General features: G+C 37.3%; 1 protein-coding gene and 1 pseudogene across 25 annotated transcripts in view; one reads left to right on the top strand and one right to left on the bottom strand.

Moving 5' to 3' along the window:
• REDIC1 (regulator of DNA class I crossover intermediates 1) overlaps nt 1-26,474 on the bottom strand; it is a 240,992-nt gene that overhangs the window by 117,402 nt on the left and 97,116 nt on the right. The gene's annotated exons all lie outside the window — the stretch shown is intronic.
• Nucleotides 7,792-8,925, top strand: LOC112829948 (hsc70-interacting protein pseudogene; annotated as a pseudogene).

The following is a 26,474-nucleotide window of genomic DNA, read 5'->3' on the forward strand; positions in this document are numbered from 1 at the left end:
CCTGCAAGGTTATCATTCAGAATTGAAGGAGGATGAGTTTCCAGACAAACAAAAAAGGAGTTCATCACCACTAAGCCAGGCTTCTTCGAGTAGAAAAGGTCAAAACAAAGAAAAATAATGAAGGGAAAAAAATGCACCAGCAAAAGCAAACATACAGGAAAGACACTGGATCAGTCACTATAAAGCTAGTATGAAAGTCAAAAAACAAAAGCAATAAAATCAATTATATCTACATATTAGAAGATACACAAAATAAAACATCTAAAATATGAAAAAACATACATTTTAGGTATAAAATCTAAAAAAAACAAAAATATACAAAGCATGGAGGGAGCAGTAAATGTGTTTTATGAATGTGTTCTAACTTAAGTCACACCCAAATTAATGTAGACTACTATATACACAGGATATTATATATGAAACTCCTGGTAACCACAAACTAAAAATCTATAATACATGTGCAAAGAACAAAGAGAAAAAAATACAAACACCACTGGGAAAGTCATCAAATCACAAGGGAAGAGAGCAAGAAAAGAATAAAGAAGAAGTACAAAAACAACCAGAACACAATGAATAAAATGGCATAAGTACACACCAACCAATAACTCCTTTAAATGTAAATGGACTAAATGCTCTAATAAAAAAACATAGGCTGACTGAATGGATTAAAAGCGCAACTTACAAAAAGACTTCCTTCAAACCTAAAGACACATACAGACTGAAAGAGAAGAGATGGAAAAAGATATTGCAAATGGAAGCAAACCAATGAACAAAAAGCTAAAGACACATACAGACTGAAAGAGAAGAGATGGAAAAAGATACTGCAAATGGAAGCAAACCAATGAACAAAAAGCTGGAGCTGCAATATTTAGACAAAATAGACTTTAAAATAAAGACCATAAGAAGACACAAAGAAGGGTATTACACACTGAAATAGGAATCGATCCAAAACCACAACATAACAATTCTAAGTATCTGCACCCAACATAGGAGCTTCTGAACACATAAAAGAAATATTAACAGACACAAAGGGAGAAATTAACAGTAACACAATACAGTAGTGGATTTTTAACACCCCATTTACATCAATGGAAGATTATCCAGACAGAAAATCAAAAAAAAAAAAAACAAAAAAAAAAACAGTGAACTTGAAAACACATTAGACCACACGGGCTTAACAGATATATACACAAAACATTCCCAAAACAGATTACACATTCTTTTCAAATGCACATGGAATGTACAATATGAGCAATATAAACTAGAAATGAATTACAAGAAAAAACCTAGGGGAAAAAAACACAAACAGGGAGGCTAAACATCATGCTACTAAAAAACCAATGGATCAATGAAGAAATCAAATAGGAAACCAAAAAATATCTGGAGACGAATGAAAATGGAAACACAATAGTTCAAATTCTATGGGACACAGGAAAGGCAGTTCTAAGAGGGAATTTACCAGTATAGGTCTACCTCAAGAAATAAGAAAACTCTCAAATAAACAATATATCTTTATACCTTAAGGAACCAGAAAAAAGAACAAAGCCATAAATTAGTAGAAAAAAGGTAATAATAAAGCTTAAAATGGAAATAAATAAAATAGAGACTATAAAAAAATCAATGAATTAAGAGCTGGTTCTTTGAAAAGAAAAATTAAAATTAAAAAAAAAAACACTTTAAACTAGATTCATTAAGAAAAACAAAGAATGGGGCTCAAAAAAATAAAACCAGAAATGAAGAATTAACAACTGATACTACAGAAATACACAGGATTGTAAAACACTACTACAAAAAATTATATAGCAACAAATTAAAAACCTAGAAGAAACTGGGGCGCCTGGGTGGCTCAGTCGTTAAGCGTCTGCCTTCAGCTCAGGTCATGATCCCAGGGTCCTGAGATCGAGCCCCACATCGGGCTCCCTGCTCAGCCGGAAGCCTGCTTCTCCATCTCCCACTCCTCCTGCTTGTGTTCCCTCTCTTGCTGTGTCTCTCTCTGTCAAATAAATAAATAAAATCTTAAAAAAAAAAAAACCTAGAAGAAATTAATAAATTCCTAGAAACATACAACAACCTTCCAAAACTGAACAGAAAGAAATAGAAATTCTGAACAGGCCATTACAAGTAATGAATAAAATCAGTAATCACAAAACTCAACAAAAGTCCAGGACAAGATGATTTCACAGGTAAATTCTACCAAACATTTACATAAGAGTTAATACCTATCCTCAAACTATTCCAAAGAACAGAAGAGGAAGGATTGCCTCCAAATTCGTTCTAAGAGGCCACTATTACCCTAACACCAAAACACAACAAAAACTTTTAAAAATTCATTAAAAGGACCATTCACCAATCAACTGCATTTCATCTCAGGGATGCAAAGACCGTTCAATATACGCAAATTAACATGATACATCATATTAACAAAGTTAAAGATAAAAATCACGTGATCATCTGAATAGATGATGAAATAGAAAAAATTTGACAAAATTCAGGAACCTTTTATGATAAAAGGATGAAATTTTATCCTTTCATCATAAAAACTCAGAACAAAGTGGGTTTAGAGGGAACATACCTCAACATAATATATGACATATATGACAAACCCACAGCTAACATAGTCAATGGTGAAAATCTGAAAGCTGTTTTCTGAAATGAAGAACAAGACAAGGATATTCACTCTACATCTTTTATTCAACCAAGTATTGGAAGTCCTGGCTGTAGTAATCAGACAAGAAAAAGACATTCAAATCGGTAAGAACTCAACTTGTCACTATTTGCAGATGACATGATACTATACATAGAAAACTCTAAAGGCTCCACCAAAAAACTATTAGAATAAACGAATTCAGGAGAGTTGCAGGATACAAAATTAATGTGCAGAAATCTGTTGTGTTTCTATATACTAAAAATGAAATAGAAGAGAAATTAAGAAAACAATTCCATTTGCAATTGCATCAAAAAAATAATAATAATAAAATAGAGATGCCTGGGTGGCTCAGTCAGTTAAGTGGGGACCCTTGATTTTGGCTCCAGTCATAATCTTATAGGTTGTGGGATCCGGCCCCACATTGGGCTCTGCCCTCAGCAGGGAATCTGCTTCTTTCCTTCTCCCTCTGCCCCTCCCCCTACTCACAGTCTCTGTCTCTCAAATAAATGTCTTAAATAAAATTAAGAATAAAATACCTAGGAATAAATTTAACCAAAGAGGCGAAAGACTTGTTCTCTGAAAACGATTAAGACCTTGATGAAAGAAATTGAAGGCAACACAAATAAAGGGAAAAATACTTTGTGCTCATGGACTGAAAAAATTCATATTGTAAAAATCTCCTTACTGGAACGTCTGGTTGGCTCAGTTAGTTAAGCGACTGCCTTTGGCTCAAGTCATGATCCCAGGGTCCTGGGATTGAGCCCCACATTGGGCTCCCTGCTCAGCAGGGAGTCTGCTTCTCCTTCTCCCTCTGCTCCCTGCTTGTGCTCTCTCTCAAAAAAAAAAAAAAAAAAAAAAAAAAGTCCTTACTACCCAAAGCAACCCACATATTCAGTGCAAACTCTATCAAAATACTGACTGTATTTTTCAGAGAATTAGAATAAATAATCCTAAAATTTGGATAGGACCACAAAAGACACTGAATAGCCAAAGCAATGTTGAGAAAGGAGAATGAAGCTGAAGGCATCAGAATCCCAGATTTCAAAGTATACTACAAAGCAATAGTAATCAAGACAATATGATATTGATACAAAAATACATCACCAAGACCAAATAGCTCAGAAAAAACCCCAAGTTTACATGGTCAACTAATCTATGACAAGGGAAGCAAAAATATACAATAGGAAAAAGACAGTCTTTTTGATAAACAGTATTGGAAATACTGGACAGTTACATGGAAAAGAATAAAACTGGACCACTTTCTCATACTACACGCAAAAATAAACTCAAAATGGACAAAAGATGTAGATGTAAGATCTGAAACTATAAAACTCCTAGAAGAAAACATAAGCAGTAAACTCTTAGACATCGACTTTAGCAATATTTTTCTGAATCTGCCTCCTTAGAAAGGAAAGTAAAAGCAAAAATAAACTGGGACTACCATCAAACCGAAAAGCTTTTGCACAGTGAAAGAAACCATCAACAAAACAAAACAGCAACCTAGTTAACAAGAAAAGATATTTGCAAATGATGTATCCAATAAGGGGATAATATCCAAAACATATAAAAAATTCCTACAACTCAAAAATGCCCCCCAAAAAATCCAATTAAAAATGGGCAGAGGACATGAATAGACATTTTTCCAAAGAAGACATACAGATGGCCAACAGACATATGAAAAGATATTCAAAATCAATAATCATCAGGAAAATGCAAATCAAAACCACAATGAGCTATCACCTCACACCAGTCAGAATGGCTAGTATCAAAAACACACACACAAAAAACGTGTTGGTGAAGATGTGGAGAAAAGGGAACCCTTATGCACTGTTGGTGGGAATGTAAATTAGTGCAACCATTGTAGAAAACAGTATGGAGGTTCATCCAAAAATTAAAAGTGAAAAAAATCGTATGATCCAGTAATTCTACTACTAGGCATTTACATGAAGAAAACAAAAACACTGACTAAACAAGATATATGCACTCCTATGTCTATTGCAGCATTATTTACAATTGCCAAGATATGGAAACAACCTGAGTTTCCATGGATATGAAAGATGTGGTACATATACACAATGGAATATTACTCAGCCATAAAAAATGAAATCTTGCCATTCACAATATGGATAGCCTAGAGGATATTATACTAAGTGAAATAAGTCAAAGAAAGACAAATATCACTTTATTTCATTTATATATGAAATCTAAAACAAAACAAATTAACAAACAACATAAAAAAGAAAAGGAACAAACTCCTAATTATACAGAACAAACAAGTGACTGCCAGAGGCACGGGGGATGGAAAAAAAAAGGTGAAATCGATGAAGAGGATTAAGAGGTACAGATTTCCAATTATATAAACTAAATAGCTCATAGGAATGTAAAATATGGCATAGGGAATATAGTCAATAATACTGTAATGACTTTGTATAGTAACAGAAATTAACTACGCTTATATGATTTTAAATCGTTACTACAATACTGTATGTCAATTAACCTTTAATTAAAATTCTTTTAATTTAATTTTAATTAAAATACTACATATTTTTTTTAGACTGGGAGATATGGCTACTTTTACTTACACACAGAAACCAAAATAGAGAGTGAAGGAACATTAAGAAACAGGAACATATTTCAAAAAAAGGAACAAAATAAATCTCCAAAAGAGATCTTAATGAAATGGAGATAACTGATTTGAATGATAGAGAGTTAAAAATAATGGTCATAATGATGCTTACTGAGGTCAGCAGAAAAATGCATGAACAAAGTGAGAATTCCAACAAAGAAAAAATATTAGAAAGTACCAAACAGAAATAACAGAGCTGAACAGTATAATAACTTCACTGAAAATTTCAACAGAGCAACAGAAGACTAGATCAAGTAGAAGAAAAGATTACTGAGCTCAAAGACAGAGCAGTGGAATTCATCCAATTAAAAGAGCTGGTAAAAAAAAGAAGAAGAATGAAAAACAATAGACTGTTAAGGGACATACGGGTCAACATTAGCTAAACCAAATATACCCATGATAGAGGTCCCAAGCTTATTCAAAGAAATAACGACTGAAAACTTCCCTAACAACAAAAAAGAAAGACTCACATCCAGGAAACTTATAAAGTACCAAATAAGATAAATACAAAAAAAATAAACACCAAGACACATCATATTGAAATTGTCAAAGTTAAAGATAGAGAGATTCTTAAAAGCAGCAAGAGAAACACAACTTGTTATTCCCAAAAGAACCCCCATAAGATTGTTCGCAGATTTTTCAGCAGAAACTCTGCAGGCCAGAATAGAGTAGCACAGCTCTCTTCCTCGGGGCTGCCTGCGGAGGTGGCAGCCATCTGTTACTGGACATCATGGCTGCCCTCAGACCTCCCAAGATCGTTAAAAAAAGGACCAAGAAGTTCATCTGGCACCAGTCAGACCGCTATGTCAAAATTAAGCACAACTGGTGGAAACCCAGAGGCACTGACAATAGGGTGCACAGAAGATTCAAGGGCCAGATCTTGAGGCAAAACATTGGTTATGGGAGCAACAAGAAAACAAAGCACATGTTGCCCAGTGGCTTCCAGAAGTTCCTAGTCCACAATGTCAAGGAGCTTGAAGTGCTGCTGATGTGCAACAAATCTTACTGTGCAGAGATTGCTCACAATGTATCCTCCAAGAACCGCAAAGCTATCGTGGAAAGAGCAGCCCAGCTGGCAAACAAAGTTACCAATCCCAACGCCAGGCTGTGCAGCAAAGAAAACAGACAGCTTGTTGTGCATGTCATATTTGTGTTAATAAAACCATAAAACTACCAAAACAAAAAAAGAAAGAAAGAATAGAGTTGCACAATATATTTAAAGTGCTAACAGAAAAAGACCTACCAACCAAGAATACTCTACCAGCAAAGTTGTCCTTCGGAATTAAAGAAAGATGGAGTTTTCCAGACAGACAAAAGTTATGGAGTTTGTTACCACTAAACCAGCCTTACCAGAAAAGTTAAAGGGAATTCTTCAAACTGAAATTAAAGATATTAGTAACAGGAAAACATACTAAAGTATAAAACTCAATAGTAAAGAGAAATATATAAATAAATTCAGAATATTCAAATTTAATGGTGGTGGGCAATCACTTATAATTCTCTTATGGAAGAAATAGGATTACAATATAACTACAACAGTCTGATAACAGACACAGAATGAAAAAATGCAAATTGTGACATCAAAAAAATATGAGGGTGCCAGTAAGGAGAGTGTGAGACTCTTGATCTCCTGGTTGTGGGTTTGAGCCTCACAGTGGGTGTAGACATTACTTAAAAGTAAAGTCTGAAACACACACACACACACACACACACACGGAAGTGGGAGAGCTTTGATGTACATCTCAAGTTAGTTATCAGCTCAAAACGGACTGTAATGTTTTATATAAGCCTCAGGATAAACACAAAGTAAAAGCCTATAAAGAAAAATTTTTAAAAAGGAATCAAAGCATACCATACAGAAAATCATCAAACTACAAAGCAATAGAGCAAGAGAGAAAAAAGGGAAGAGAGGTATTAACCAAAAAACGCTTAATAAAATGGCAACAGTAAGTCCATAACTAGCTATAATTTCTTTAAATGTAAATGGTCTCAATTCTCTAATCAAAAGACAGAGTTGCTTATTAGATTTTTTTTTTAAATAACCCAACTAGAAGTTGCATGTAAAAGACACACTTTAGCTTTAAGGACATGCACAGACTGAAAGTGAACACATGGAAAAATGATATTTCATACAAGTGAAACCAAAAGAAAGCTGGGATGGCATACCTATATCAAGCAAAATGGACTCTAAGCCAAAGACTGTAACAAGAGACAAAGAAAATTATTACATGATGACAAAGGGGTCAAATGATCAAGATATAACAATTGTAAACACTAATGCACCCAATAATGGAGCATCTAAATTTATAAAGCAAATATAAACAGAGCTGAAGCAAGCAGCAGCAACAGAATAATAGCACAAGACTTCAATAATCCACATTCAACAAAAGACTGATCATTATGATACTCTGATATATAACAAGAAAAGTATATTTGGTTTTCATCCCCAATCCTGGCACAGAGCTCCTAAAACCCTTGGAATTTCTTAATGAGAGCAAAAAAAAAAAAAAAAAAGCTCAGCCGCGCCTGCCGCCTGCCACCGCCTCTAGACCATGGACCCCCGCAAAGTGAGCGAACTTCGGGCCTTCATGAAAATGTGTAAGGAGGATCCAAGCGTTCTGCACACTGAGGAAATGCACTTCCTGCAAGAGTGGGTGGAGAGCATGGGGGGTAAAATACCACCTGCCACTCATAAAACTAAATCAGAAGACAATATCAAGGAAGAAAAAACAGATAGTAAGGCGGAGGAAAACATAAAGACAGACGAACCATCAAGTGAGGAAAGTGATCTAGAAATTGACAATGAAGGTGTGATTGAACCAGATACTGATGCCCCTTAAGAAATGGGAGATGAAAATGTAGAGATAACCGAGGAAATGATGGATCAGGCAAATAAAAAAGTGGCTGCCACTGATGTCCTAAATGATGAACTACAGAAAGCCATTGACTTGTTCACAGATGCCATCAAACTGAATCCTCGCTTGGCCATTCTGTATGCTGAGAGCCAGTATCTTCATCAAATTACAGAAGCCAAATGCTGCCATTCGAGACTGTGACAGAGCTACTGAAATAAATCCTGATTCAGCTCAGCCTTATAAGTGGCGAGGGAAAGCACACAGACTTCTGGGCCATTGGGAAGAGGCAGCACATGATCTTGCCCTTGCTTGTAAACTGGATTACAATGAAGATGCTAGTGCAATGCAGAAAGAAGTTCAACAGAGGGCCCAGAAAATTGCTGAACATCGGAGAAAGTATGAGTGAAAACGTAAAGAACGAGAGATCAAAGAAAGAACAGAAAGAGTTAAGAAGGCTCGGGAAGAACATGAGAGAGCCCAGAGGGAGGAAGAAGCCAGAGGACAATCAGGAGCTCAGTATGGCTCTTTCCCAGGTGGCTTTCCTGGGGGAATGCCTGGTAATTTTCCTGGAGGAATGCCTGGAATGGCAGGGGGGGATGCCTGGAATGGCAGGAATGCCTGGGCTCAATGAAATTCTTAGTGATCCAGAGGTTCTCACAGCCATGCAGGATCCAGAAGTTATGGTGGCCTTCCAGGATGTGGCCCAGAACCCAGTAAATATGTCAAAATATCAGACCAATCCAAAGGTTATGAATCTCATCAGTAAATTGTCAGCCAAATTTGGAGGTCAAGCATAATGCCCTTCTGACTAAGAAAGCCCTTGCTGAAGGAGAAGCAAGGATCACCTAATGGATGTCGCAATAATACAAACCAGTGTACCTCTGACCTTCTCATGAAGAAAGCTGGGGTGCTGTGAAGAGAATCCCTACCCCTCTGCCCCACATGCAACTGAAACATTCTTTAGTGGTTTGCCATTAGAGTATTCATTCAGATAATGTTTTCCTACTAGGTATTACAAACTTTAAACACTTTTTAAATCTTAAAAATATTTAAAAACGTATTAGAAAATAAATAAAACATAAATAAAATGAAAAAAGAAAAAAAAGAAGTTCTTTTGTTACGTTAATAAAGTACCTTTATTAACATAAACTTCCTGGAGGAGAGAGGAACTGAAGGTTGAATTAATAATAGCCAGTGATTTAATCAATCACACCTACATAATTAAGCCTCCATAAAAACCAAAGGGACTGAGTTTGGAGAGCTTTCAAGTTAGTGAACACATGGAGATTTGGGAAAATGGAAATGGAAAGGAAATGGAAATTCCATGCTCTTTCCCCGTGTCCTGCCTTAAGTATTTCTTCTATCTGGCTATTCCTGAGCTACATCCATTTAAAATAAAACTGTAATCAAGTAGATAAAATGTTTCTCTGAGTTCTGTGAGCTCCTCTAACAAATCCATTGAACCCGAGGAGGGCCTCAATGGAATCTCCAATCTATAGCTAGTTGGTCAGAAGTACAGGTGACAACTAGGACTTGCTATTGGTGACTGAAGTAGGGGGCAGAAACAGTTTTGTAGGAATCTAACATTATCTCCAGCTAGATACTGTTATAAGTGAGTTTAATTGTAGGCCACTAATTGTAGGACACCAAGCTACTTTTGGAGAATTGTTTGGTGGGGGCGGGGGGGGGAACAGACACATCAGAATCAGATATAAAATCAATAAGAAAATATTGCTCTTAAACTATACATTAGATGAGACGGACTTAATAGGCAGAACATATTATAGAACATTCCATCCAACGGCGACAAAATATACAGCCCACACAGATCATTCTCCAGGACAGCTCAAATGTTAATCCACAAAATAAGTCTTAAATTTAAGAAGACTGATATCATATCAAGGATCTCTTCCAACTACAATGGCATAAAACTAGAAATCACAGGGTCCCTGAGTGGCTCAGTCAGTTAACATCCAACTCTTGGTTTCAGCTCAAGTCATGATCTCAGGGTCATGAGATCAAGCTCTCCCCTCCTCGTCAGACTCCATGCTCAGCATGGAGTCTACTTGGGATTTTCTCTCTCTCCCTTTCCCTCTGCCCCTCTCCCTGCTCATGCATATTCTCTAAATAAATAAATAAATAAAATCTTAAAAAAACAAAACAAAACAAAAAATAAACCTAGAAATACTTCCAAGAAGAAAACTGGAAAACACATTTATATGGAGACTAAACAACATCCTCCTGAACAACAAAGAGGTCAAAGAACAAAAACAAAATAAAAATGTATCTTGAGACAAATGAGAATGAAAACACAACATACAAAAACTTACAGGATGCAGCAAAAGCAGTATTTGGTAGCAATAAATGCCTATATTAAGAAAAAGAGAAAGAGCTCAAGAAAACCACCTAACTTTCCACCTGAGGGGCCAAAACAAAACAAAAACAAAGCACAAAGTTCGCAGAAACAAGTCTACAGCACAGAGAGCAAAAACAAATGAAATAGATACTAAAAAAACAATAGAAAAGATCAATGAAAATAGCGGTTGAGTTTTTGAAAAGATAAAATTAACAAACCATTAGCTACATTTATCAAAAAAAGACATGAATGAAATTAAAAATGGAAAAGACATTACAACTTACATAATACAAATAAAAAGCATCATAAGAAGCTACTATGAACAATTATAAACCACAAATTGGACAACTGATAAGAAATGGATAATTTCTTGAAATATACAATCTACCAAAACTGAATAATGAAAAAATAAGAAATCATAATAGCCCAATACTACTAAGGAGACTGAATCAGTATTCAAAAATCAACCAATAGAGAACAAAGACTAGATGGCTGTACTGTTGAAGTCTACCAAGCATTTAAAAAATAACTAGTATCAATCCTTCTCAAGCTTTTCCAAAAAAACAAAAAAAGAGAAAACACTTCTAAACTTATTTTACCAGACTAACATTACTCTGATAGAAAAACCAGACAAAGACACACAAGGAAGGAAAATTACAGGCCAATATACCTGTCAAACATGAATGCAAAAATCTTCAACATAATATCAGCAAACCAAATTTAACATAATAGCAAAAAGATCCTTCACTATGATCAAGCTGGATTCATTCCAGGGATGCAATGATGGCTCACCATATGCAAATCAATGTGATAAACTGCATTAACAAAAGAAAGCTTGAAAATCATATGATCGTTTCAATAGCTACAGAAAAAGCATTTGCCAAAATTCAACATCCTTTTATCATAAAAACTCCTAACAAAGTGAGTACAGAAAGAACATACCTCAACATAATAAAGGCCATAGATGACGAGCCCATAGCTAATCTCACATTCAAAGGTGAAACACTGAAACCTTTTCCTCTGTGATCAGAAACAAGGGTGCCCACTCACATCACCTTCCTTCAACATAACAAGGAAGTCCTAACCAGAGCAATCAGGAAAGAAAAAGAAATAAAGAACATCCAAAACAAAAAAAGAACAAGTAAAATTGTATTAATTTTCAGATAACATGATATATACAGAAAACCCTAAAGACTCCAAAAAAAACCTGTTAGAATAAACAAATTCAGTAAAGTTACAGAATATGAATATACAAAAATCAGTTGTGTTTCTATACACTAACAATCTATCAAAATGAGAAATTAAGAAAACAATCCTACTTAAAATAGCAGCAAAAAAAAAAGACGAAACATCTGTATATTGAAAACTACAAGACACTGATGAAAGAAATTGAAGAATACACAAATAACGGTGAGAAATTTCATGCTTATGGATTGGAAGAATCCATAGTGTTAAAATGTCCAGACTATTCATAACAATCTACAGATTCAATGCAATCCCCATCAAAATTCCAATAGAATTTTTCACAGAAACAGAACTATTAAAATTTGTATGGGACCATAAAAGACCCCAAATAGCCAAGGTAATCTTCAGAAAAAAGAACAAAGCTGAAGGCATCACACTTGATTCAAACTATATAGATCTTCCTTGACTTACAATAGGGTTACATTCTGATAAAGACATTGTAAGTTGAAAATATTGTAGTTGAAAATGCATTTAATACACCTAACCTACCAAATTTCATAGCTTAGCCTAGCCTACCTGAAGCATACTCAGAACACTTTATATTAGCCTACAGTTGGGAAAAATAATCTAATACAAAGCCCATTTTATAATGAAGTGTTGAATATCTCATGTAACTTATCATATGCTGTACTAAACGTGAACAAGAGAATGGCTGTATGGGTACAGAATGGTTGTTAGTGTATCATTGTTTACCCTCCTGACTGCATGGGTGACTGGGAGCTACAACATGCTGCCATTGCCTAGCATCTTGAGAGAGTATCATACTACATACCACTAGCCCAGAAAAAGATCAAACTTCAAAATTCAAAGTATGGTTTCTACTGAATGCATACAGCTTTTGCATCATTGTAAAGTCAAAAAATTTTAAGTCACATCATCATCAGTCAGGGACTGACAAGCCTATGGTACTGGCATAAATGTAGACATACAGACTGAGATTCTGGAATAAAATAGAGAGCCTAGCATGCATATATGTCATAAGTTAATTGATGACAAAAGAGCCAAGAAAATATAATGGTGAAAGGTAATAAATTGTCCTAAAATAAATGGTAGGGAAAACTGGATGGTCACATGTAAATGAATGAAATGAAAGTGGACCCCCATCTTACACCATACACAAAAATTCAGTCAAAATGAAATAAAGACTTGAACCTAAGACCTGAAAACATAAGGCTAGAAGAAAACACAGGGGGTTAAGCTTCTTGACGTTGGTTTTGGCAATAAATTATTTAGATTAAACCAAAACAAAGACAACAAAAAGAAAAATAAATAGAACTCCATTAAACTGAAAAGCTTCCACGCAGCAAAAGAAATCAACAAAATGAAAAGGCAACCTATGGAATGGGAGCAAGTATTCACAAATGTTATATGTGATAAAGTGTAAATATACACAATCTATACAAAACTCATACTACTCAGTAACACACAAAACCAAACAAATTAACTCAATTTAAAAAGAGGCAAAGAGGCAGCTCAACCTGCCCATCAGTCATGGGCATGGTAGCAGGACCCTTAGCTGACTTCATTCCACAGATACAAGTAGATAACACCCACATCAGTTTAAATAACCCAGAAAATGATGCAAGACAAGCAGAACAGACTCTCGACAGTTAAATGCAGAAAAGAGGCTACATCAAAGAGGGTAGGAAAGGCAGAGATGCAGCCCAGAGCTAAATGGACCTGTGGGACTGTGCCTAGAAGGGAGGGACACTGCCCATGAGAAGAGGAGAGAGGAAAGGACCCCAAACCAGGCACCCCAGGCATGGGGGACCCACACTGGGAAAAACAAGCCCCATAATATTTGACTCTGAAAACCACAGGGGCATAATTTCATGAGTTCTTATAGTCAGGGGGGCTTAACACCTAGAATTTACAAAATGAGTTGGCTTAGCTCTGGGAGAGCCAGGATGGCAACAGGAAACTGAGTCCCCACCCTTAAAGACACAGCATAACAGTCCGGTGATGATACAGCATAGAAGTAGCAGTTTGAAAAAATACCTGAGGTATATGGGAGGGAGATTTGTTTACTAATCTCAGAGTGTATGCTGGAGGGGTAGGGATCATTGGGAGATTTCTCTGGAAACAAAAGGTCTGGCAAGGTGCCATTTCCCGCCCCAACCCTGAAGCCTAGACCCTTAGATACCTGCAGAAACCAACACAGTGCCAACACTAGCTACCTAACCTGCCAACAGCATAAATGCCCCTGCCTTCTCCTGTCCAACTGCCTTCTCCAATACACACTTGGCCAGATCCATCCGAAGTGGTGCCACAAGCCTGGCAGTGTGCAAGCAGCCCCAACAGGGGCCAGTACCACTCCAAAGTGACTCCTGCCCCAGTGAGAGGGAAAGATAACCACACACACCAGTCAGACTATGGCCCCAGCAGTAGACTGGGGACAGGAATCTGGTCTGACAGCAGGCTCCGCCCACCAGCAAAAGCTTCTCAGGGGACAACCCAGGGAAAGCACCTTGCAGTTCAGTGCTACTGCACTTCTGGCAAATGCCTGGTCTGACTCAAATCAAGACCAGACAGGCGCATTAAAAACAAAGGGACCTAACCCTGCCCACAATAGGCAAAGAAAGCCATTTCAGATGACTGGACTGAAGGAAACACTGGCTCTGCAATAACAGCAAGGGACAGACACACACACACACAGGAGACACCCCTGAAGTGCCAGGTTCTGCTAAACAGGGGATGCTGCACTACAGGGCATTACAAAAACCTCTTCTTCATAAGGCCAGTACTTTCAAGAGCAGTAGATGTAGCTTACTTCCTAACATACAGAAACAGACACACGGAATTAGACAAAATGAGGAGACAGAGGAATATGTCCCAAATGAAAGAACAAGGCAAAAGCACAGCCAGAAAGCTATTTTAAACAGATAATATGCCTAGATAGAGAATTTAATAATGGTCATAAAGATAACACTGGACTTGAGAAAAGAGTGGAGGACCTCAGTGAGATCCCTAACAAAAAGATAGAAAACGTAAAAAAGGTGACGCCTGGAGGGCTCAGTCAGTTTAGCATCTGCCTTTGGCTCAGGTCATGATCCCAGGGTCCTGGGATCTAGTCCTGCATCAGGCTCCCTGCTGAGGGAGCCTGCTTCTCCCTCTGCCTGCTGCCCCCCACCTTCGTGTGCACTCTCTCTCTGTCAAATAAATATTTTAAAAATTAAAAAGATAAGTACGTTAAAAAAAAAAAAGAAAACAAAAACCAATCAGCACTGAAGAATCAGTAACTAAAAATTACAAATACATTAAAGGGAATAAAAAGTATACTAGAGGGAACAGAAGAACAGATCAGCAAACTGGAAGACAAAGTAATGGAAAGCAATCAAGCTGAATAGGACAGAAGAAAAAAAATAATAAAAATGAAAATAGACTTAGGGAACTCGGCAACACCATCAAGTGTAATAACATTTGCATTACAGAAAGAGAAGACAGAGAAAAGAGTGCAGAGAATTTATTTGAAGAAATGATAGCTGAAAATTTCCCAAATTTGGGAAAGGAAACAGAAATCCAGATCCAGGAGGCACAGAGTCCCCAACAAAATCAACCCAAGGAGATCCACACCAAGACATACAGCAATCAAAACGGTAAAAAGTAGTGACTTAAAGACAACTTTAAAAGCAGCAAGAGAAAACAGTTGCATACAAGGGAAATCACATAGGTTATCAGCTATTTTTCAGCAGAAACTTCACAGGCCTGAAAGCATTAGCATGACATATTCAATGTACTGAAAGAAAAAACCTGCAGCCAAGAATAATCTACCCAGCAAGGCTATCATCCAGACTAGAGGGAGAGATAAGGACCGTTTCCCAGAAAAACAAAAGTTAAAGGAATTTATGACCACTAACCAGCTCTATGAGAAATGCTAAAGGGGATTCTTTGAATGGAAAGGAAAAGACCACATTCAGTAGTAAGAGAAGTAGGAAACACAAAAGCATTCAAATTAAACATATCTATAAAAGCCAGTCAAGGGATTCACAAAATAGAAGGATGTAAAGTACGACGCCTTGTACCTAAAATGTGAGGAGGAGAGGAGTAAAGAATGGGTTCAAATTTAAGTGACCATCAACTTAATACAGACTGCTATATATGGAAGATGTTATATAAAAACCTAACAGTGGAGCACCTGGGTGGTTCAACTGGATGGGCATCCAACTCTTGGTTTCAACTCAGGTCATGTTCTAAGGGTCATAGAATGAAGCCCCGCATTGGGCTCTGCACTCAGCATAGACTGCTTAGGATTCTTTTCCTCTTCCTCTCACTCCCCCTCTGCACCTCCCCACCCCCCATTAGCATGTGAATGCTTGCTCTCTCTAAAATAAATAAAATCTTAAAAAAAAAAAGGATAACCACAAATCAAAAACCAGTAATAGATATGCAAAACTGAAGAAAAAGTAACCCAAGGATATCACTAAAGAAAGCCAGTAAACCATGAGAAAAGAAAGCAAGAGAATGAACAGAAAACTACAAAAACAACCATAAAACAAGTAACAAAATGGCAATAAGTACATACCTATCAATAATTACTTTGAGTATAAATACACTAACCACTCCAATCAAGACATGGGTTAAAAAATGGGTTAAAAAAGCAAGACCCATCTATATGCTACCTATAACAGACTCATTTCAGACTTAAAGACACATGTAGATTGAAAGTGAAGGAATGGAGAAGGATTTATCATTCAAATGGAAGTGAAAAGAAAGCTGGGGTAGCAATACTTACTCGGAAAAAAGAGACTTTAAACAAAGACTACAACAAGACACAAAGAGGAATAAAGAAAATATAACAACTGTTAAGTATTTATGGGAGCACCCAAATACATAAAGCGGCTAATAACAAACATAAAGGAAGTAATTGATCATAATACAACAATGGTAGGGGACTTTAACCACTCACTTACATCAATGGATAGATCATCCAAAGAGAAAATCAACAGGGAAACAGTGGCTTTAAACGACACACTGGACCAAATGGATCTAAGATATATTCAGAACATTCCATCTCAAAACAGCAGAATGCACATTCTTTTCAAGTGCACAAAGAACATTCTCCAGAAGAGATCACATATTAGGCCACAGAACAAGTCTCAACAAATTCAAAAAAACTGAAGTCATCCCATGCATCTTTTCTGACCACAACATTATGAAACTAGAAATCAACTACAAGAACAAATATGGAAAGAATACAAATAGATGGAGATATAACATACTACAAAACAATAAATGGGTCAACCAAGAAATCAAAGACAGCAAAAAAATACATGGAGACAAATGAAAATGAAAACACAACAGTCCATTATCTTTGGGATACAGCAAAAACTGTTCCATGAGAAAAATTTATAGCAATATAGACCTACCTCAAGAAGGAAGAAAAATCTAACCTTACACCTAAAAGTGCTAGAAAAAGAACAAACAAAACCCAAAACCAGTAGAAGGAAGGAAATAACGAAGATTAGAGCAGAAATAAAAGAAACAGAAACTAAAACAAACAAAACCAGTAGAACAGATCAATGAAACCAGGAGCTCCTTCTTTGAAAAGATAAGAAATTGATAAACTTTCAGTCTCATCAAAAAATTAGAAAAAAAAGTTTGAAGAGAAAAAGAAATACCTCAAATAAAATCAGAAATGAAAGCAAAGTAAAAAACCAATACCATAGAAATACATAGAATAAGGGGTGCCTGGGTGGAGCAGCCAGTTAAGCATCCGACTCTTGGTTTTGGCTCAGGTTATGATCTTAGGGTCATAAGATCAAGTCCCATGTCAGGCTCCATGCTCACCGTGGAGTCTGCATGAGATTCTCTCTCCCTCTCTCTCTGCCCCCCCACATGTGTGCACACACTCTCTTTCTAAAATAAATAAATAAATCTTTAAAGAAAAAAAAGGAAATTGGGGTACCTGGTTGACGCAGTTGGTTGGGCCTCTGACCCTTGGTTTCAACTCTGATCATGATCTCGTGGCCATGGCATTGAGCCCCACATCGGGCTCCGTACTCAGCAAAGAGTCTGCTTTAGATTCTTTCTCCCTCTTCCTCTCCCTCCCCTCTATTCTCCCAGCTCATGCTCACTCGCTCTAAATATGGAAAAATCTTAAAAAAAAAAAAAAAGGAAATGTAAAGGATTAAAAGAGAGTATTTTGAAAAATTATATGCCAACAAACTGGTCAAACTAAGGAAATGAATAAATTCCTAGAAACATAAAACCTCCCAAAACTGAATCAGGTATAAATAGAAGATTGAACAGACCAATTTACCAGCAATGAAATTGAATCAGTAATCAAAAAACTCCCAACTAACAAAAGTCCAGGACAAGATGGCTTCACAGGTCAATTCCAACAAATATTTAAAGAAGAGTTAATTCCTATTCTTCTCAAACTATTACCAAAAAATTGAAGAGAAAGGAAAGCCTCAAAATTTATTCTATGAGGCAAACATTACCCTATACCAAAACCAGATAAAGACACTACCAAAAAAAGAAAACTACAGACAAGTATCTTTGACAACCATAGCTGCAAAAATCCTTAACAAAATATCAGAAAACTGAATCCAAAAATACATTAAAAAAAATAAATAACCATGATCAAGTGAGATTTACTCCTGGAATGCAAGGGTGGTTCAATATTTCTAAATCAATCAACGTGATAAATCACATCAACAAGTGAAAGGATAAAAACCATATGATCATTTCAACAGATGCAAAAAATGCATTTGATTAAGTACAACCTTCATTCAGGATAAAAACCCTCCAACAAATTAAGGTTAGAGGGAACTATATCTCAATACAATAAAGGCCATATATGAAAAACCCTCAACCAACATCATCCTCAATGGTGAAAAACAGTTTCTGTCTTTCCCCTAAGATCAGGAACAACACAATGATGTCCACTCTTACGACTTTTATTCAACATAGAACGGGAAGTCCTAGCCACAATAATCAGACAAGGAAAGGGAATAAAAGGCATCCAAACTGGTAAAGAAAAAGTAAACCATTCAATATTTGCAGATGACATGATACTATATATAGAAAACCCTAGAGACTCCACCAAAAACCTGCTAGAACTGACAAATGAATTCAGTATGATCACAGGACACAATATCAATATACAAGTGTCTGTTGCATTTCTATATACTAATAATGAAGCAGCAGAAATAGACATTAAGAAAACAACCCCATTTACAATTGCACCAAAAATAATAAGATACCTAGGAATAAACCTAACCAAAGAGGTGAAAGACCTATACTCTGAAAACTAAAACACTGATAAAAGAAATTGAATATGACACAAATGGAAAGAGATTCCATCTCCTCAATTAGAAGAACAAAAGTTAAAATGTCCCTACTGCCCAAAGCAATCTACAGATTTAATGCAATCCCTATCAAAATACCAACAGCATTTTTCAAAGAATAGAACAAATAACCCTAAAATTTGTATGAAACCACAAAAAACCCTGAATAGCCAAAGCAATCTTGAAAAAGAAGAACAAAAATGAAGGTATCACAATCCCAGATTTCAAGTTATACCACAAAGCTGTAGTAATCAAAAGAGTATGGTACTGGCACAAAAAGAGACACACAGATAAACAGACCACAACAGGAAGTCCAGAAACAAACCCACACCGATACTGCAAATTAATCTATGATAAAGGAGCAAGAATACACAATAGGAAAAAGTCAATCACTTCAACAAATGGTGTTGGTTAAACTAGATAGCTAGATGCAGAATTAAACTTGACCATGTTCTTCTTACACCATACACAAAAATATACTCAGAATGGAAAAAAGATCTAAATCTGAGACCTGAAACCATAAAAAATTCCAGAAGAGAGCTCAGGCAGTAATTTCTCTGACATCAGCCATAGAAAACATTTTTCTAGATATGTCTCCTGAGGCAAGGGAAATAAAAGCAAAAATATACTATTGGGACTATATCAAAATGAAAAGCTTCTGCACAACAAAGGAAACAATTGACAAAACTAAAATATAACCTACTGAATGGGAGAGATCTGCAAACTGGATATCCAATAAAGGGTTGATATCCAAAATATATAAAAACTCATGCAACTCAACATCTAAAAAACAAATAAGCCAATTTAAAAATGGACGAAAGAAGACATTTCTCCAAAGAAAACATACAGATGGCCAACAGACAAGTGAAAAGATGCTCAACATCACTGATCATCAGGGAAATGCAAATCAAAATTTCAGTATCACCTCACACCTGTCAGAATGGCTAAAATCCAAAACACAAGAAACGACAACTGTTGGCAAGGATGTGGAGAAAATGGAACCCTCTTGCACTGTTGGTAGGAATAGAAACTGGTACAGCCACTGTGGAAAACAGTATGGAGGTTCCTCAAAATGTTAAAATTAGAACTATCTTACGATCCAGCAATCACGCTACTGGGTGTTTACCCGCAAAATACAAAAACACTACTTCAAAGAGATACATGCATGTTTATAGCAGCATTATTTACAATAGCCAAACTATGGAAGTAGCCCAAGAGTCCATCAATAGAGGAATGGATAAAAAAGAGGTGGTATGTACCACCTCACTGATTAGAATGGCTAAAACTAACAACTCAGGAAACAACAGATGTTGGTGATGATATGGAGAAAGAGGAACCCTCTTACACTGTTGGAGAGAATGCAAACTGGTGCACCCACTCTGGAAAACAGTATGGAGGCTCTTCAAAAAGTTAAAAATAGAGCTACCCTACAACCCAGCAATTGCACTAAGTATTTACCCAAAGGATAAAACATAGTGATTCAAAAGGGCACACGCACCCCAATGTTTATAGCAGCAATGTCCACAATAGTCAAACTATGGAAAGAACCCAGATGTCCATCAACACATCAATGGATAAAGAAGATGTGCTGTACACACACACACACACACACACACACACACACACACACTGGAATATTACTCAGCCATCAAAAAGAATGAAATCTTGACATCTGCAATGACATGGATGGAACTAGAGAGTATTATGCTAAGTGAAATAAATCAGTCAGAGAAAGACAAATACCATAGGATTTCACTCCCATGTAGAATTTAAGAAACAAAACAGATGAACATAACGGAAGAGAAGGAAAAATAAAAGATGAAAATAGAGAGGGAGGCAAACCCTAAGAGACCCTGAACTCTAGGAAACAAACTGAGGGTTGCTGAAGGAGAGGTTGGTGGGGGGAAGGGATAACTGGGTGATGGGCATTAAGGTGGGCACTTGATGTGATGAGCACTGGGTGTTATATGCAAATGATGAATCACTAACTTCTATCCCTGAAACTAATAATATAGTTAACTAAATTTAATTTAAATAAATTTTAAAGAGAGGTGGAATGTAGGATTGGGGAAGAGATGGCAGAGGAGTAGGGGACCCTATTCCAACCGGTCCCCTGAATTGAGCTGGGTATCTACCAGAACACTCTGAACACCCACAAAATCAGCCTGAGATGTAAGATAGATCTGGATCTCTACAAACAGAATATCGTAGATGGTTGGTTTTGAGATTGGAGCAGGGGACCATGATTCCACGGACAGATATCAGAAGATAAACAGAAGGGGAAGGGAGCTGTGGGGATCCTGCAATGCCAGTGAGTAAAAGCCTCCCATCTTGGGGACAGGGCACAGACTCACAGACTGGTATCGGCGAGGAAAGGACTTTAGGGCAGCCCCCCAACTGAAACCTGGAGAGGCAGGGACACATGTGTGAACTGGGGGCAGCTGCTGGTTTCAGAAGCACAAAGGGCAGAGATGTGTCCCCACCTGGAGGTGAGGACTGGGAGCACTGCTGAGGTGAGCACAACCCAGGACGCTTCAGTTTATAGCAACACAGACAAAAACGGAGATAGCGTGGCCTGGAGAGCTCATTGAAGAACAGACTGTGATCGCTCTGCTCTGAGACAGAGGGTTGGAAACGATCTCTTCTGCTCTGATTCTCGGAAGAGATGCGGAAAGCCGCCAGAGAATAAAAGCCCCAAAAAACGGTTTTCACAGAACCCAGCCCCTGCCACAGGGGGCAGGGCAACTCTGCCCAAACAGGGTTGCCTGAGTAACAGTGTGGCAGGCCCCGCCCCTAGAAGACAGGCTGGGAGAAGAAGAGGCTTCTTCTTCTAAGAGGCTTTCTTCTAAGAAAAACAGGTGCATCTTGCTCGGATTGTGGTCAAGAATTTGGACTCTGTACATTCCCTCAATCACCCCTCAACAGAATGACTAGGAGGAGGAACCCCAAAAATAGGAAAAATGCAGAGATTGTGACTTCTGCCACAGATTTACAAATGGATACAGATATAGCCAAGATGTCAGAAATGGATTTCATTGTAACAGTTACGAAGACGACAGCTAGAATGGAGAAATCGATTAATAGCACATAGGGTCTCTAAGGGCAGAAATGAAAGCTGAACTGACAGAAGTTAAAAATGCTATCAATGAGATCCAATCTAATCTAGATAATCTAACAGCTAGGGTAAACGAGGCAGAAGAGAGAATTGGTGATCTAGAAGACCAATTAATAGAAAAAAAGGAAAAAGAGGAGAAACAACTTAAAATCCACGAAAACAGAATCAGAGAATAAGTGACACCATGAAATGTTCCAATGTCAGAATTATTGGAATCCCTGAGGGGGTGGAGAGACAGAGAGGATTAGAAGATGTATTTGAGCAAATCATAGCTGAGAACGTCCTAATCTGGAGAATGAAACAAACATTCATGTCCCAGAGGCAGAGAGGACTCCTCCCAAGATCAAGGGAAACAGGCCAACACCCTGGCACATAATAGTAAAATTCGCTAATCTTGGAACCAAGGAGATCATCTTAAGGGCAGTTAGGGGGAAGAGAATCCTTACATACAGAGGGAGGAACATCAGAATAACGTCAGACCTATACACAGAGACCTGGCAAGCCAGAAAGGGCTGGCAAGACATATTCAGGGTTCTAAATGAGAAGAACATGCAGCCAAGAATATTTTATCCAGCAAAGCTGTCATTTAGAATGGATGAAGAGATGCAGAGCTTCCAAGACCGGCAGAAACTGAAAGAATATGTGACCACTAAGCCAGCCCTGCAAAAAATATTAAGGGGGATTCTATAAAAGGAGAAAGACCCCAAGAGTGATCTAGAACAGAAATTTACAGAGATGATCTAAGAAACAAGGACTTCACAGGCAACATGATGACAAAAAATTCATATCTCTCAATAATCACTCTCAATGTGAATGGCCTAAATGTTCCCATAAAATGGCATAGGGCTGCAGACTGGATAAAAAGACAGGACCCATCCACATGCTGTCTACAAGAGACTCATTCTGAACCTAAAGATACATCCACACTGAAAGTGAAGGGATGGAGATCCATCTTCCATGCCAACAGACCTCAAAAGAAAGCTGGGGTAGCAATGCTTATATCAGACAAATTAGATTTTAAACTAAAGACTGTAGTTAGAGACACAGAAGGACACTGTATCATTCTTAAAGGGTCTATCCAACAAGGAAATGTAACAGTTCTAAGTATCTACGCCCCCAACATAGGAGCAGCCAACTGTTAACCAAAATAAAGAGTCATATTCATATTGATAATAATACGTTAATTGTAGGAGACCTCAATACTCCACTTTCAGCAATGGACAGGTCACCTAAGCAGAAAATCAACAAGGAAACAAGAGCTTTGAATGACACACTGGACCAGATGGACCTCATAGGTATATACAGAACATTCCACCCTAAAACAAGAGAATACTCATTCTTCTCGAGCACACATGGAATTTTCTCCAGACTAGACCACATACGGGGTCACAAATCAGGTCTCAACTGATACCAAAAGACTGAGATTATTCCCTGCATATTCTCAGACCATAATGCTTTAAAATTGGAACTCAATCACAAGAAAAAATTTGGAAGAAATTCAAACACTTGGAAGCTAAAGACCACTCTGCTCAAGGATGTTTGGGTCAACCAGGAAATAAAAGAAGAACTTAAACAAGTCACGGAAACCAAAGAGAATGAAAACACATTGGTCCAAAACCTATGGGATACAGCAAAGGCGGTCCTAAAGGGAAAATACATAGCCATCCAAGCCTCGTTCAAAAAAAAGAGAAAAATCCCAAATTCACCAACTAACTCTACACCTTAAATAATCAGAGAAAAAGCAACAAACGATGCCTAAGCCACGCATTAGAAGAGAAATAATTAAGATTAGAGCAGAGATCAATGAATGAGAAACCAGAAACACAGCAGATCAAATCAACGAAACTAGAAGCTGGTTCTTTGAAAGAATTAGTAAGATCGATAAACTGGCCAGATTTAACCAAAGGAAAAGAGAAAGGACCCAAATTAATAAAATTATGAATGAAAGGGGAAAGAGCATGACTAACACCAAGGAAATAGAAACAATTATTAGAAATTATTATCAACAACTATATGCCAATAAATTGAGCAACCTGGAAGAAATGAATGCCTTCCTGGAAATGTATAAACTCCCAAGACTAAAACAGGAGGAAACTGACAACCTGAATAGGCCAATAACCAGTAACGAGATGAAGCAGTGATCAAAAACCTCCCCAAAAAAAACAAGAGTCCAAGGCCTGATGGGTTCCCTGGGGAATTCTACCAAACATTCAAAGAAGAAATAATACCTATTCTCGTGAAGCTGTTTCAAAAAACAGAAACAGAAGGAAAGCTTCCAGACTCATTCTATGAGGCCAGCATTACCTTAATCCCCAAACCAGGCAAAGACCCCATCAAAAAGGAGAATTTCAGACCGATATCCCTGATGAATATGGATTCCAAAATTCTCAACAAAATCCTAGCTAATAGGATTGAACAATACATTAAAAGGGTCATCCACCACGACCAAGTGGGATTTATCCCCGGGATGCAAGGATGGTTCAACATTCGCAAATCAATCAATGTGAGAGAACACATTAATAAGAGGAAAGAGAACAACCATACGATCCTCTCAATTGATGCAGAAAAAGGATTTGACAAAATACAGCATCCTTTCCTGATTAAAACTCTTCAGAGTATAGGGATAGAGGGAACATTCCTCAAGTTCATAAAATCCATCTATGAAAAACCCGCAGCAAATATCATCCTCAATGGGGAAAAGATAAGAGCCTTTCCCTTAACATCAGGAACACATCAAGGATGCCCACTCTCACTACTATTGTTCAACATAGTACTAGAAGTCCTAGCAACAGCAATCAAGACAACAAAAAGAAATAAAAGGTATTCGAATTAGCAAAGAAGAAGTTAAACTCTCTCTCTTCGCAGATGACATGATACTTTATGTGGAAAACCCAAACGACTCCACCCCCAAATTACTAGAACTCATACAGCAATTCAGTAATGTGGCAGGATACAAAATCAATGCACAGAATCAGTTGTTTTCTTATACACTAACAACGCAACTGCAGAAAGAGAAATTAGAGAAACGATTCCATTTACAATAGCACCAAAAACCATACGACACCTCGAAATAAACCTAACCAAAGAGGTAAAGGAGCCATACTCTAGGAACTACAGAACACTCATGAAAGAAACTGAAGAAGACACAAAAAGATGGAAAAACATTCCATGCTCATGGATCGGAAGAATAAACATTGTTAAAATGTCTATGCTGCCCAGAGCAATCTATACCTTCATCACCATCCCAATCAAAATTCCAATGACATTTTTCAAAGTGCTGGAACAAACGATCCTAAAATTTGTATAGCATCAGTAAAGACCCCAAATCACCAAGGAAATGTTGAAAAAGAAAAACAAAGCTGGGGGCATCATGTTGCCCGATTTCAAGCTTTATTACAAAGCAGTGATCACCAAGACACCATGGTACTGGCACAAAAACAGACATATAGACCAAAAGAACAGAACAGAGGCCCCAGATATGGACTCTCAACTCTATGGTCAAATAATCTTCGACAAAGCAGGAAAAAATATGCAATGGAGAAAAGACAGTCTCTTCAATAAATGGTGCTGGGAAAATTGGACAACTATATACAAAGAGGAATGAAACTCGACCATTCTCTAACACCATACACAAAGATAAACTCAAAATGGATGAAAGACCTCAATGTGAGACAGGAATCCATCAAAATCCTAGAGGAGAATATAGGCAGTAACCTCTTCAACATTGGCCACAGCAACTTCTTTCAAGATACATCCCCAAAGACAAGTGAAACAAAAGCAAAAATGAACTTTTGGGACTTCATCAAGATAAAAAGCTTCTGCACAACAAAGGAAACAGTCAACAAAACAAAGAGGCAACCCACAGAATGGGAGGAGATATTTGCAAATGACATTACAGACAAAAGGCTGATATCCAAGATCTATAAAGAACTTCTCAAACTCAACACCCAAAAAACAAATAATCAAGTCAAAAAATGGGCAGAAGACATGAAAAGACACCTCTCCAAAGAAGACATACAAATGGCTGACACATGAAAAAACGTTCATCATTAGCCATCAGGGAAATTCAAATCAAAACCACATTGAGATACCACCTTACACCAGTCAGAATGGCAAAAACTTAAAAGGCAAGAAACAACAAATGTTGAGGAGTTGTGGAGAAAGGGGAACCCTCTTACACTGTTGGTGGGAACACAAGTTGGTACAGCCACTTTGGAAAACAGTGTGGAGGTGCCTCAAAAAATTAAAAATAGAGCTACCCTATGACCCAGCAACTGTACTACTGGGTATTTAACCCAAAGACACAGATGTCGTGAAAAAGGGCCATATGCACCCGTG

The sequence above is a fragment of the Callorhinus ursinus genome, unplaced genomic scaffold, assembly GCF_003265705.2.
Source record: "Callorhinus ursinus isolate GAN/ISIS: 27379988/994484 unplaced genomic scaffold, GSC_fseal_2.0 scaffold27, whole genome shotgun sequence".
Lineage (NCBI taxonomy): Eukaryota > Metazoa > Chordata > Mammalia > Carnivora > Otariidae > Callorhinus > Callorhinus ursinus.